The 13,673-nt window shown below is 46.4% G+C and overlaps 1 protein-coding gene across 3 annotated transcripts in view; it reads right to left on the bottom strand.

Moving 5' to 3' along the window:
- Positions 1–13,219, bottom strand: part of LOC135370301 (uncharacterized) — a 181,730-nt gene extending 168,511 nt beyond the window's left edge. For all 3 annotated transcript variants that reach the window (XM_064604016.1, XM_064604015.1, XM_064604020.1), the window contains exon 1: positions 12,973–13,219. The gene's annotated coding sequence lies outside the window, so the exon portion shown is untranslated. The remainder of the gene's footprint in view (positions 1–12,972) is intronic.
- Between the last annotated feature and the right edge of the window lie 454 nt (positions 13,220–13,673).

Genomic DNA, 13,673 nt, shown 5'->3' with positions numbered 1-13,673 from the left:
TGACCGCTGATATATATGTATTGGCATCATCGTGGAAGACCAGCCATATTGGCTGGCTCCCTTTAACCGCTGATTCTGACGAGATCATTTACAGGACAATATCTTTCCCGCTTGACAGTTGTTACACACGATCTTCTGAAGCGGTGTGTTAGAATGTTATTACAGATGGAGTTCATCGCCCCTTGGAGTTCGATGCTCGAATATGGGAGGATTACCACGTTGGCTATGTGGACGACCAGTACAACGGAAGGTAAATGTCCAGCGGGCGCGAACACCTCAATGCAGAGGCCACGGGCCCGGATACAAGGCGAGCCTGGAGTCTAGGTTACAATGCTGGCCGATGGTTCGCTGAGGAGCTGACGCCGCCGCCACTGGTACTGATACGTGTACTATGTTAAATTTTGATGCCGACTGAAGTGACCTAATTGCCTTTATACCGATCACTGTGTTCAGCGTGCCTATGTCCTGTACCTCAGAATTTTCTAGTGATCGAAAGAAAATCGAAAAAAAAAAAACACCGAAGGAGCCCGTTTCAACTTGATTTGCTGATGGCAAGAACCGAGAACACATGTTAGTTATCGAAATATAATCTCCATTGAGCTTTGAGGCGATTACAACTCCTCTTGCACTTGTATGTGTGGTAGAGTGCAGACACCCATTCACTTTAGGTAGGATATGTACAAGTGAAGAGCACGTTTTAGCGAAGTGAAAAGTTGGTCTGCGGGTAGCACTTCCAGTGTACACCGGAGTGGCGAAGGGCTCAGAGTATAATCCGTAGAGCGGACAACCGATGTCCGCGCATGATGATAATCTTTCCCTTGGTGGCCTTTTCGATCGATCGCTAGACGGGCGATTAAACAAGAGTCGTCAGCAGTATTGACAGAATGTATTTTGGTGAAGCACCTTGATATGAGCAGTCAAAAACTTCCAGAACTGTGCTTCGTGTGTGTATACTACCAGGAACCGTCTTCGACGTGTATTGTAATTATAGGTATCCGGGTTTTCGGAGTTTATTTATGGGCATATTCAAAAAGCGTATTGGGGAGGTTAACATTTCCCAAGAAGTTGCAGTTCTTCGTCGTTTATTTGTTTAGTTATCTTTTTCTTACATCCGTGTTATTATCTGGAATTCGTAGAAAAAGTCCACGGCTGTAACACGCAATTCGCAAAAACAATTCGAAGACGCCTTGCAGAAGCGCTCACTGCAATTCGGAGAAAAAGCGACGGCTGTATAACGAAATTCTTATAAACAATTACGTAGAATATGCCTTGCAGAAACGCTTTCTGAAATTCAGAGAAAAAGCGACAGCTGCAAAACGAAATCATGAAAAATAATTAGAAGATATACCGGGTGTTTCAGTTAAATCCCCGGGCTAAATAATTCGCGAACGGGTGCACCAATCCACGAACTTTCTTTTTTACAAGTATCTGTCCGATACCACCTACAAGCTGCACACCGTGTGAATGAGTGGGAGGCGCTCATTATTAAAATAAAAATGCAAATGAGTTTCGTCAAAAAGCGTATCTTCTAAAGCAGGGCGCTGTCGGCATTAAAATGGGTACTACCCCTTTTGGGACCTTCAGTGGACACCTTTTAGAGAAAAATCTGCCACCGAAGCGGGTCATTTGTTGCAGTAATTAATTGGTTTCGGTTTACGTATTTTTGTCGCGGCTGGTCGCGGCGAAGCGCAAAAGGGCGTATTTCATTGGTGTAATTCATTGGTGTAATTCATTAATGTAAGGACGTAATTTATTGATGGATAAGGGAGTGAAAGAGCGTCCTTTTGCGCTGCGCCGCGACCAGCCGCGACAAAAATACGTAAACCGAAACCAATTAATTACTGCAACAAATGACCCGCTTCGGTGGCAGATTTTTCTCTAAAAGGTGTCCATTGAAGGTCTCAAAAGGGGTAGTACCCATTTTAATGCCGACAGCGCCCTGCTTCAGAAGTTACGCTTTTTTGCGAAACTCATTTGCATTTTTATTTTAATAATGAGCGCCTCCCACTCATTCACACGGTGTGCAGCTTGTAGGTGGTATCGGACAGATACTTGTAAAAAAGAAAGTTCGTGGATTGGTGCACCCGTTCGCGAATTATTTAGCCCGGGGATTTAACTGAAACACCCGGTATACCTTGCATATGCGCTTCCTGTTATCCGGCAGTCCTCGCAGACGACGACATATCTGCGTCGCGATCGCTTTGCGACCTGAACATCACGAAATCATGATGTTCCTTGACATAGGCGCGAGGCAACTTTTGCTTGCGTACCACCTTACTCTCTGCGTTTCAACAACTAGCTCTCTCCTCTCAAGCAGACGACTTGAATGTCATATGTGCTCCTTTGTGCCCTTTGAGGAGCATCATTCACAAACAAAGGGAAAGGAAAACTCTGGGCACTTTCCGAGTAAACTTGAGAAATGGCCGAAACAGATGCCCTAATAATGAACACAGTCAGTAAACAGGGCGTCTACGCTGTGACTTCAACCACGAGAAGCTACTGGTCCAGCAGCGAACTGGCTCTCGGCGAAAATATTAGATAAACTGCAATGCGATTGTAATCGGCGGCATGCTTTCTGGCCTGGGCTGTCCAGTTGTCGACGTGCAGCGAAAAGCGATTGCCATATCGTATACCGTTCATAAACAATTTCGTCTTTCGTCAATTTCGTCGACGCTTGTCTCGTCCCTTCAGAGCTCGTGAATTATTGCGCAAAACAAAGATCATAGACTGAGGGACAGCGCGCGCGACGTCCCGGACGTGGTCTAAAACCACGATGTCTGGCGCCCCCTTTTTAGGGCGAGAGCAGCATTATTTTTGTAACACTACAAATTAATGTCAATCATTGCGACTTATCCCATCCTTCGGGTAGCAATAAAAGAACCCCTCTATACTGCTTCAGGGAACCTGTAGGAGAATGAGTGCCCGTGAAGTCGCTTTGTGACGCGGGAAGGCCACGATCTACCACTACACTATAAGAAGATATAAAAATGAGTAAAATGGGGAGTAATTGCAGCTTCTATAGTCCCCTAGACTGTAATTATTACTCATTTTAGTCCCAAAACCGCGACATTTACTCCCCAGGACATGCAAATTGTCACTGAACTTCGGGAATGGTCTTCCGAATGCAACAGTCTGCGTAAATATGTTCTCTTGGTCAATGTGATGGTATAAGGCTGTATAACTCAGCCGACTTGGGAATTTTACACCCACACAGAGTAAGAAACAGTTAGAGCTTCTTTCTTCGCAAACTGTGCTTATGTCGCAAGATTTTATATACCACTCGAAATATCCCGGTTGACGGCTTTGCTTCAAAGTATTTTCATGCATGCACACGAATAATGTACCTGATATACTTAGAACAGAGCGTGAAATGCAGTCTCTACTCCGTTCCTTTACTCCCGTACATTTACTCCCTAAAGGGACTATTTTTTGTGGCAATGCATTTAGTCCCGAAAAGGAGTAAAATTACTCAGTTTTTTTCTTTTCTTAGAGTGTACATTGCTCCTCGTCGCATTGCTCTCCTAACTTCGCGAAAGCTGATCAAACATCAACCTTGATGTCGCGTGCACAGTTTGACTAGATCGACGAATGTGCTAGTTTTGCCTCTTGGAGGAATGAAACCGAGGAGATGCCCTAAGCGCCTCTCGCAATGCAGGCGGGCGTGCTGTGACCGGCGCATGGCATTGTGGCTAGTTGCCCACGCACGTGTCCCATATACGTGACGGCAACACGTAAAAAAAACATGGCGTCCTCCGTGCCCGCGGCGTATCTTACCTGAATACGGACACGAGCAGCGGCCGTATAACTTGCTTCTAGCTTCATAACGCTTTGGAGCTATAGACAGACGTTATCATACTCGTTTTAATCACAAAATACATAATCTCAGTGTGGAAGCAATGGATCACTAAATGGCTAGAAGACGCACGTACGTCGTCGTAACATTGTCTCGCTTCTCTTCTGTTCTGCTGAGCTTTCGCTGTGATTTATTACGCGGCAAATGTTGAAATATCCCCAATACCCTTCATAGCACGCGTTGTGCAAATGGGCTGTTTGACGGTCAGAGGTTTGCTGACGACGAGGTTTCCTAAACATCGAAGGCTCCGCGCAGACCGCCATAACCTATAGAGGCACTAAATAGGGAACAGAGTAGCGACACTGAGCCACGCCGGCGAGAGAGACCGCCATCTTGTGTCCGGCGTGGCTGCGTCGCCTAGCAACGGAACACCACCCTCCCCCTTCTCCGCGGGGGAACAGCGCGCAGTCGATCCAGCTCCCAACCGAGGAAACCGGTTTTGGATGGAGGAGACTCAACAGGGACGGCGCGTTCTTGGAAGGAGAAACCACGTGACACGATCGGCCCAATGGCGCACACCGAACGGCGGCTCCGGCGCGGAAAAGGAATGCGATACTCTGTACCCCTATTTAGTGACTCTGCCATAACCGAAACAAGTGGGGATCACGTGACAGGACAAATATATAGGCGTGGCATTGCCAGGAGCGACGGCTAGAGGAGTCCCGCGGCCCTCCGCGTTTATTGCCCTCTCCTTAGTTTCTTACCCCTTCTTACCCCTTCTTAGTTTGGCTTAATGAAAGCGCCCATGTATCATATGATGTACACAACACTAAACGCACACATTTAGTTAGAGCAGTACCACCGCGTGCTGTGGTAGCTTAGTTCATCTAAAACAAAATTGTTTGGAGCCCTCCCACTGAGTCTTTCCAAGATAGTATAATGTCGTATTGCTTGCGAGGAGAGGATAAGTATCCACAGGACCAGTTGTGCGATGTCTCTTATTCCACGGGTAGTCCTTGAAAATACCTTTGTTGACACAAAGTTAAAATTGACCAATGTGGTAATGGTATATTATTCTCCTGGACAGATACCGTCCACACGGTCTAACAGCCTTGAACACACGGATGCAGGTGACACACAAGGGAAGTGTCTCAGCACGACGTCCACCGATATTTCGAACAGAGATGGACTGTTCTTCTTCTGGGCGAAAACAACAACAACAACTTTATTACCAGATGATGACTGGGGAGTTCCATCGCCAAGGGGCGATACTCTACCCCATTGCTGGTGCATGGGTGATGCGGGGAATGAAATAATGAGCCCCTTCACAGTAAGCATCGAAGTCCTATGGTATCCAGAAAGGAAGGCAGAGCGTTGGTGTGCTGGATGTGGCCAGGGACAAAGCTATTTTTGTGTGAGAGAGAGGGCGCGAGAGTCTAGCTCGTTGAGGGATCTGGAGAGTACTGTTCGGGAAGGTTGGTAGTGTGGGCAATGGAGAAGAGTGTGCTCTAGATCTCCTATACAGCACCGCAGTGACTGCAGCGGGGAGAGTCAACTTGCCTCAAGCGGTAACGCCACTGTATCTGGCGCATCTTCTAGGCGAGAAGGACATTGAGACATCGGACGTCGCGAGAATAAGGACACCCAAGCACACTGTTAGAAAAAAATATACCTTTTGGGGGTATAAGCGGCTTGTCCCAGGCCGCATACCTTTTGAGGTATAAAGGCTATATTTTTTATACCTCCCTGAAGGTATATTATTTGCACCTTAGGGTATAAACATATACCTCCTAGAGGGTATATTTTGCAGACTTTGTGGTATAATTGACAAAAACGGTAACATTCGATTTATTTCAGCGTCATATCCGAGAAGCGGCTTCCCAGCGCAGGGTTCCAAAATTGTTGGGAAAAAAAACGACCAAAGGAACGATAACGAAACAACAAATTCCTGGAGACGCTCGCGCACAAACTCACAAAACATGGATGTGAATCGGAGAGGAAAGAAATGAAGTAACAATTATCATCGAATTGGAAACCAAATCGCAACACCAACAAATATTAGGAAAATATTTCCAATGTATTGGCATCGGAGCGGAAGACAAGCCCCACAGACTGGCTCCCTCTAACGTTTCACACGGACTAAACTAGGAGGCTACGTAGATGCCAACTCTATAGCAAATATTTCCAGGAGCAGTTGGAGCAGCGCCTCACGGGCCTAATTCTATCCATTTTTAATTGAATACGTTCGCATGAAGGTCGTCAGTATCCCAATTACCACGCATAAGCAGGGCGTTGTTTTTTCCCTTTACTGATTTTTATATAGGTGCATATTTATGTATATGCATATTATACAGATGCATACATTTATATATACAGCATAGATGTCAAGTATCTTTTTTTTATCAATCGTTTTTCCAGTTGAGTTATGCAGTCATCCTCTCGAAGAGAGCATGTAACTACAAGATTAAAAATCCCTTAGCACTTTCATTAGGTCAATGAAATCTATTAACACTTTGATTAGAGGAATTTGTGAGAGAGCGCGAGAGAGCAGAATAAGAAACAACCCTCGTTGAGAGCCATTCTATACCTTTTTCGAAATCCTGAAACAAGCGTGTGCCGTGAAATAGCCATCGCCCAGCTCCAATGTTTATAAATAAACCGATATTTCCTCCTCCTCCATCGCCTAAATTTGCTACGCGAACCAGCTGAAACAGCGCACCTCAGGGGCCCATGACCATTGCCGTCGTAGGCTTATCTAGACCAGGCTTATCTAGGCTTATCTAGCCAGCAGATCGACACTTCCTCCAATTATCTCCATCGCTCCAAGCCACATGAACATCCATGTGCCTTGGAGTAAAGCAAAACTAATTTCAATAAGGAACCCTCCAAAGACCCTTCCTCCAGAGTAATCATACACTCTTAAAAATGAACTTCATCACAAGCACGCTCCTAGCCAACCAACGTCTCGAATGACAACGTTCTCGCTCTAGATTTGTTGAAAACGGGAGGCGGAGCCTATTCTGTGCCGTGCATAATGATAACAAAATACGCTCCGCCTCCCGTTTTCAACAAATCAGGGACGAGAACGTTGTCATTCGGGATGATGGTTGGCTAGGAGCGTGCTATGTGATGAAGTTCATTTTTAAGAGCCCTATCGCCATCACCACCACCACCATCATTTTTAAGAGTGTAGCTGTGAGCATGTACCGGAAGTATAAATGTGTATACCGCCAACACCACTCGAAACAGTCTACTTACTCGTCGACGTGACGTAACAACGAAGACTCAGCCAATCAGGATGGTGTTTTCAACGGCGGTAGCCAGTCAAGAACGAGCTTTCGGCGGTCGCAGGCACGGACATGAATCATCGTCCTCTGCGAGCAGCGTCTGAACGCCCCCGCGTACTAAATGGAAAAACGCTAATCACCGGGCGCAAAACGGTCACATATGTTTCTCAAGGCTGATTTTCTGGAAGGCGTGTTGCGCATTCTGTGTACAGATCCAGGTCTACAGGTTCCAAGTAAGCTGCAATCATTTGCGAGTTCTTGTATTCGCAGAACAGCGATTCAGAGTAGCAGAACAATTCTGACATTATATGTCCAAGTAGAGGAAAAGGGAGAGGAGGCAGGGATTCTCTATCGAGGTGGCGTTGACACCGCATACGGGATGGCTTGCTACGGCTTGGGCTTCCTCAGCGTTGTCCCGTGAAAAAAATCATTCCCCTTTTTTTTCTTTTTTCAGAATGGTAATGCTGGATATCGGTCGCTGGAGACATCTACGAGGGCGTCTTGCAAAGTTCTCGGCCTGACTTACTTTGAGACTAGTCGTCGTGAAGAAGAGGAATTCTACACTCTAAAAACGGAACTTCACCGCACAGCACGCTGTGCGCCAACCACTGCCACGAATGGTGCGGTTATCGCTTGTGATTCGAGGAGAGAAGGGGGCGTACGCCTTTTTGTGACAATTTGGATATATGATAATTGCCACAAAAAAGGCGTACACCCTCCTCTCTCCTCGAATCAGGAGCGATAAGATATCATTCGTGGCAGTAGTTGGCGCACAGCGTGCTATGCGGTGAAGTTCTGTTTTAGAGTGTAGGTCTGTAAAGCAGGCTTTGAAAGAAAACGGCGCGGGAAGCTACGGAAAGGCGTTCTCGTTTTGCGCGGCAATGCACCGCGGCTCACCAAGCGGGCATGACAATGCAGGTTCTGGAGAACTTGGATGCATTGCATGCATACGGCATGCATGCAACATGCATGCAGAACTGCGATTGGAATGCATTGAACATTCGCAGTATACGCCGGTACTTGCCCCGTCGTAGTTCTTTTTATCTTTTATTTTTTACGCGAAAGCGTCTGTAAGTTCGGTTTGGTAGCTAGGTTAAAATTTACGATGCAACGAAATTATGCCGAATTTCATGACGCGATAGCTCGGTGAGTATATAAACCGATAGCCACCATGCAACGGGCTAACTCCAGATAGCTTATACGTGTAATATACTAGCTAACGAGGTCATTGGTCATTGTGGCGGGTGCGTGCGAGAGAGACGGAAATATAGGGGGTACGCGTACCTTGCGGGCAGTCTATCTCGCGAACGCGTGAAGCTAGGACGCCGATCGAGGTGTCGTTGGAGAGCGCTTGAGAGGTTCTACCCGGGCCTTAAGCGATACCGGCTTCAGCGATAATAACTAATTCTTTTTTTTTTTTTACATTTGCAAAGCTGCTCCAGTGCAGATTGTCGGCATATATATGGAACTGAAATATGACCAGACTCGAAGGAAACGTCAATCAGAAGAAATGGCAACTGGAGAGGAACACAAACACACACAAAAAAAAGAAGAAGAAAAGAAGAAAACAAAAACACCAGAAGTCCAGCACCGAGATATCGAGAGAGCTACGGGAGCGCCGAAGATGAATAGCGGCGGAGGCAAATTCGACTGCCGGCGCGTACAGCGAGGCCTTGCCCTCTAATAATAATTAATGACTAACGACCGGAACGAATAAATGAATAAATACTTGTACTTCTGTCACTAAAATTCCGAAAAGGAGCAAATCAATCGAAGATCGTGACGTTTTCATGTAAAACACTGTCCCATAGGCCATTTGCAAAAGTTTCTGGGAGCAGCGCGCGCCCTGCGAGGGCATGCCGGGAAATGCTGTGCAAAACGACAGCGACGGTGCATGCAGCAGTACGACGACGACGACGACGACGATCGGAGACGATAGCAAATCGCTGTCGTTTTGCACAACATTTCCCGGCATGCCCTGCCAGGGCAGGCACTGCTGCGTGGAATAGAGTCACTAAAGAAGCTACGCTAGCTTGAGCGTAGCTTTTTAGTGACTCTAGCGTGGAATAACTCGCCATACTGGAACTTTTTCAAATGGCCTATTGTAACAAAGTTTAGGATTTTATAGGCAACCTTCTTCCCTGTCGAGCCGATAACTTTTCAGCACACCTTCGTAGCTGGCACGCAAGTATCCCTATAAGTTGCGCAACGTAAATCAACACTGGTGTGAATATGGACCAGTTCCCGTTTCTTCGTTACGCTGCGCTCCCCTCGAGTCCGTGATATGAACACGGAGGCGAACGAAGCGGACGATAACGTTGTTTGTACATATATGTCGATAGACAGCGTAGGACTTGATTTACGTTGTTTTCAGCGCAATTCGTGCATTAGGGCAACCTATGTAACACGTTGTAATGCACTAAAACCGCGAAGGAAATCCGGAATAACGACGGCAGATTGCGAAATTCGAGTCAGCAGGTACAGCAAAACCTTCCAAGTCAGAATTCTCTATATTATGCCTTGGACAAGATGTGATTGCTCCGGCTCCTATTGAAAATACATGAGGAACGGATTCCTAACGTCGGACACGTCCCTATGTCGAAAGTAGGACAGGGTGTTTACATTATCAAGTCGCACGTAAATGTGATCTAGGCTTTCTCAATCTTGGCCTTCTTTTGTGCAGAAAAGGCCCACACTCTTAAAAATGAACTTCACCGCATAGCACGCTCCTAGCCAACCATCATCTGGAATGATATCGTTATCTGCCCTGATTTTCTGAAAACTGGAGGCGTACGCCTTTTTTGTGACAATTATGAACAGCATAAGTGTCACAAAAAAGGCGTACGCCTCCCGTTTTCAACAAATCAGGGCAGATAACGATATCATTCGAGATGATGGTTGGCTACGAGCGTGCTATGCGGTGAAGTTCATTTTTAAGAGTGCATGACTGGCGACTCTTTTTATTCCGTTCCCCCTTTTTCTCTCCCTGAGATACCCTGCAGGCCTCTTTCCAAGGAAGTTTTGTGAATTCTCCGATAATTCTTTATTGGCTGTACCGCCAGTGTACGATACTGTAAACGTAGTTTTATTCGCGATGTATTAATTTTCGCGAATTTCGCGACCGCTAGAAGAACGCGAAAAACTGTACTCGCTAACGGCAGTTTGACGTTTCTCTCGCGAAAGGAAACAGCGAGAATAACCGGGAACAGCCAGCTGGAATCGCGAAATTAAATACTCGCGAACTGCTTCTCAAATTACTGAATGCGACTGATTCGCGAATGAAAATACGTTCACAGTATATATATAGGGAGGTCTCACTTTATATACGTCCCCTCGCGCAATGTGTCATTGTGCGTGGTAATCTTATCTGTCCTATGGAGGTGTCGTTGCGCTCGTGTTTCTTTCAGTTTATGTCTTGTCATTTAATGAATGTCGCGCAGCGTTTCCGACCTTGGAAGGAAACGAACTTCGGCAGCACCCTTCGAGGCGGACGGGTTCCACATTCTGCTAATCTATTTGGCACACGACGCTTAACGCACACATACACTCTTAGAAATGAACTTCACCACATAGCACGCTCCTAGCCAACCATTACCTCGAATGATATCGTTATCTACCCTGATTTGTTGAAAACGGGGGGCGTACGCCTTTTCTGTGACACTTATGCTGTTCATAATTGTCACAAAAAGGCGTACACCCCCCGTTTTTAACAAATCAGGGCAGATAACGATATCATTTGAGATGATGGTTGGCTAGCAGCGTGCTATGCGGTGAAGTTCATTTTTAAGAGTGTAGTATAACCTACAGACATTCCAGGTACACTCTTAAAAATGAACTTCACCGCATAGCACGCTCCTAGCCAACCATCATCTCGAATGATATCGTTATCTGCCCTGATTTGCTGAAAACTGGAGGCGTAGGCCTTTTTTGTGACACTTATGCTGTTCATAATTGTCACACAAAAAAGGTGTACGCCTCCCGTTTTCAATAAATCAGGGCATATACTGATATCATTCGAGATGATGGTTGGTTAGAAGCGTGGTATGCGGTGAAGTTCATTTCTAAGAGTGTAGTGGTGGGCAGGACTTGAAGTACTTAAGCGCACTCTTCAAAAAATGAACTTCACCACGTAGCACGCTCCTAGCCAACCATCATCCCGAATGACAACGTTCTCGCCCGTGATTTGTTGAAAACGGGAGGCGGAGCCTACTCTGTGCCGTGCATGGGCACAAAATAGGCTCCGCCTCCCGTTTTCAGCAAATCTAGGGCGAGTAAGTTGTCATTCGGGATGATGGTTGGCTAGGAGCGTGCTACGTGGTGAAGTTCATTTTTAAGAGTGTAGTACGTACAGTACATTTTCGAGTACTTTTAATTTACTTCAAGTAGTTCTGCTGAATAATACTTTCTATGACGAAAACCCGAGACTGGGAAAAAGATGAAAAACAGACGACACAACACAAAGTCTCAAATTGTTGTGTTGTCTGTTTTTCGTCTTTTTCCCAGTCTCGGGTTTTCGTCATGGATCTTAGCCACCAGCTCGCTTGCTTTTTAACCATTTTATCTGTAATACTTTCTACTTTACTTGAAGTACTTTTTGTACTGTAGTGAAGTACATGAAGTACATTTTACTGTACTTTCCGTCGAAGTAATTGAAGTATCTTTCTGTGAGTTTTCTTAGCTCACTCCACGACAGCTGGCCAGCCCGCAATGAAGGTGTACGTTGTGGAGTTCGCAAAACGCTCACAACAACACTGCAGCTCGGCGTATTATAGCCAGCTCGCAATCCGATCGGAGCCGACAAATTGGCGCGCCTCTACATGTTCCTCGACGTTGTTTGCTCATGCATATAGCACAGGTGCGTGGTTTTGTCTGGGAGGTTTACATGTGGAATTGTGTACATGCATATTAGACTCCATGAGAGCTAAAAGGCGTGACATAAAAAAACAACATGCTGTACTTGCGTGTACTTCAAAAGAACTCGAGGTACATTTCTGAATACTTTACTTAAAATATGTAGCACCTGTAGGACTTTTTACTGCACTCGAAGTACATATTACTGCAAGTACTTAGTACTTTTCATTGTACTTTTGATCACAGTTGCCTCGCGCCTAAAGCCACGAATTGTTATTATTATCATCGTACTTTGCCCATTGGTGCTTCCAGGTGTATATTGTGTAAACCAGGCCGTCGAGAAAGCCTAATTGTATTAAATGTCTCGACACGTAGACAAATGAGCCATGTATAACTGCAGGGAGTGAATTTTTCGGGTTAAATGGCTTTCTCAGATTCGGGGAGGGGAGGGGGGTAAAAATCGGGCGCTATTTTTAAATCCGTAATTTGGGGAGAAATTGGGCGATAATTGCGCCTTCGGGAGTTATCTCGTGTTTTTGTTTCTCCTCTTGTCTATTAAGTCATTTCCTAATCTCTCTTTTTCTTTTTTCCGGGATCGTGACGTCCCAGCAGTAATCCCCGAAGGCATAGACAGTGTTGACACACATGGGTGTATTGCTGGGCACGTAAGCGACCCATTCTTATCATGTGTCACACGTGGCGACCTTTGTTCGTCTTCACTGGAAACGTCACTTCAGGATTTCATGGTGACTGGAAATCGGGGAGAAATCGGGTTTAACCCGAATTGGTCGGAGGTCAGTTCAGGGGGGGGGGGGAAATAACCGGGCGGAATCGTGTTTAACCCGAAAAAGTCACTCCCTATCAGCATAAGGACTCACTCCCCCAACTTGCATCGAGCGCAACACGGGAAGAATGATCAGTGGCAGATTAATTGAATACCCGCAAAGGTAATGCTGGGATTAAGCACGCCACGCCGCACCGCAACGCAACACACAGCACGAAGTAGCACTAGCCGTAGAAACAACTCCAAAGCGCACGTACTTGTCACAATACAGGATGATAAGCGGTGTCACAATTATCCAGAGTGGCAATATCCTGCTGTTCCTGTCGCTCACCACACCCGGCGCACAAAAGATCACGTGACGGACGCGACACGAAGGTATCCATGCCCGACACGGTTCTCAATTCCACGCGCAGGCATACGAGGTAGCGGTACACACAGAAGCGTGTTCAGAGAAATCAAAATTCTAGGCAGAGCCTTTTCGTAGTACAACGCTCCACGCTGTTGGGCTCCGAAGAACTGTTTTTCTCCTGCGCGGTGCGCGGTATTCTGCGAGCCCATGACGGAAGCGATGACGTCACAGTCACGTGTTCGTATGACGTCTCGCAGCGATGGAGTGGGGGATTGCGAGATCGCGCTCTCTTTGTGGTGTTGTGTTTGTCCGTGAGCTCCCCCCCCAGACGCGACGCACGAAAGGAAGGAAGTTGCGGGTTTTCTCTGACGCGTTTCCTTGGCGGATGAGAAAGCAAAACGGGAAGTTCATTCGACCCATCCTATATATGTGTTGTTCAGAACGTACATCGCGACAGAGACAAGAGTGGGTTAATGCGTCTGCTCGTTCGTTGTAACCAAGGTCGCGCTGAAGACTTGGGAGGTGCAGAGTTTGAATCCTACCACCGTCTGTGCTGTCTGAGGTTTTCCTTAGGTTTTCCGAAGTCTTTCCAGACGAATGCCGGCACAG

This window comes from Ornithodoros turicata, chromosome 10 (genome assembly GCF_037126465.1).
Source record: "Ornithodoros turicata isolate Travis chromosome 10, ASM3712646v1, whole genome shotgun sequence".
NCBI lineage: Eukaryota > Metazoa > Arthropoda > Arachnida > Ixodida > Argasidae > Ornithodoros > Ornithodoros turicata.
Note: the sequence above shows the minus strand (reverse complement) of the source record. Positions and strands in the feature narration are given on the sequence as shown.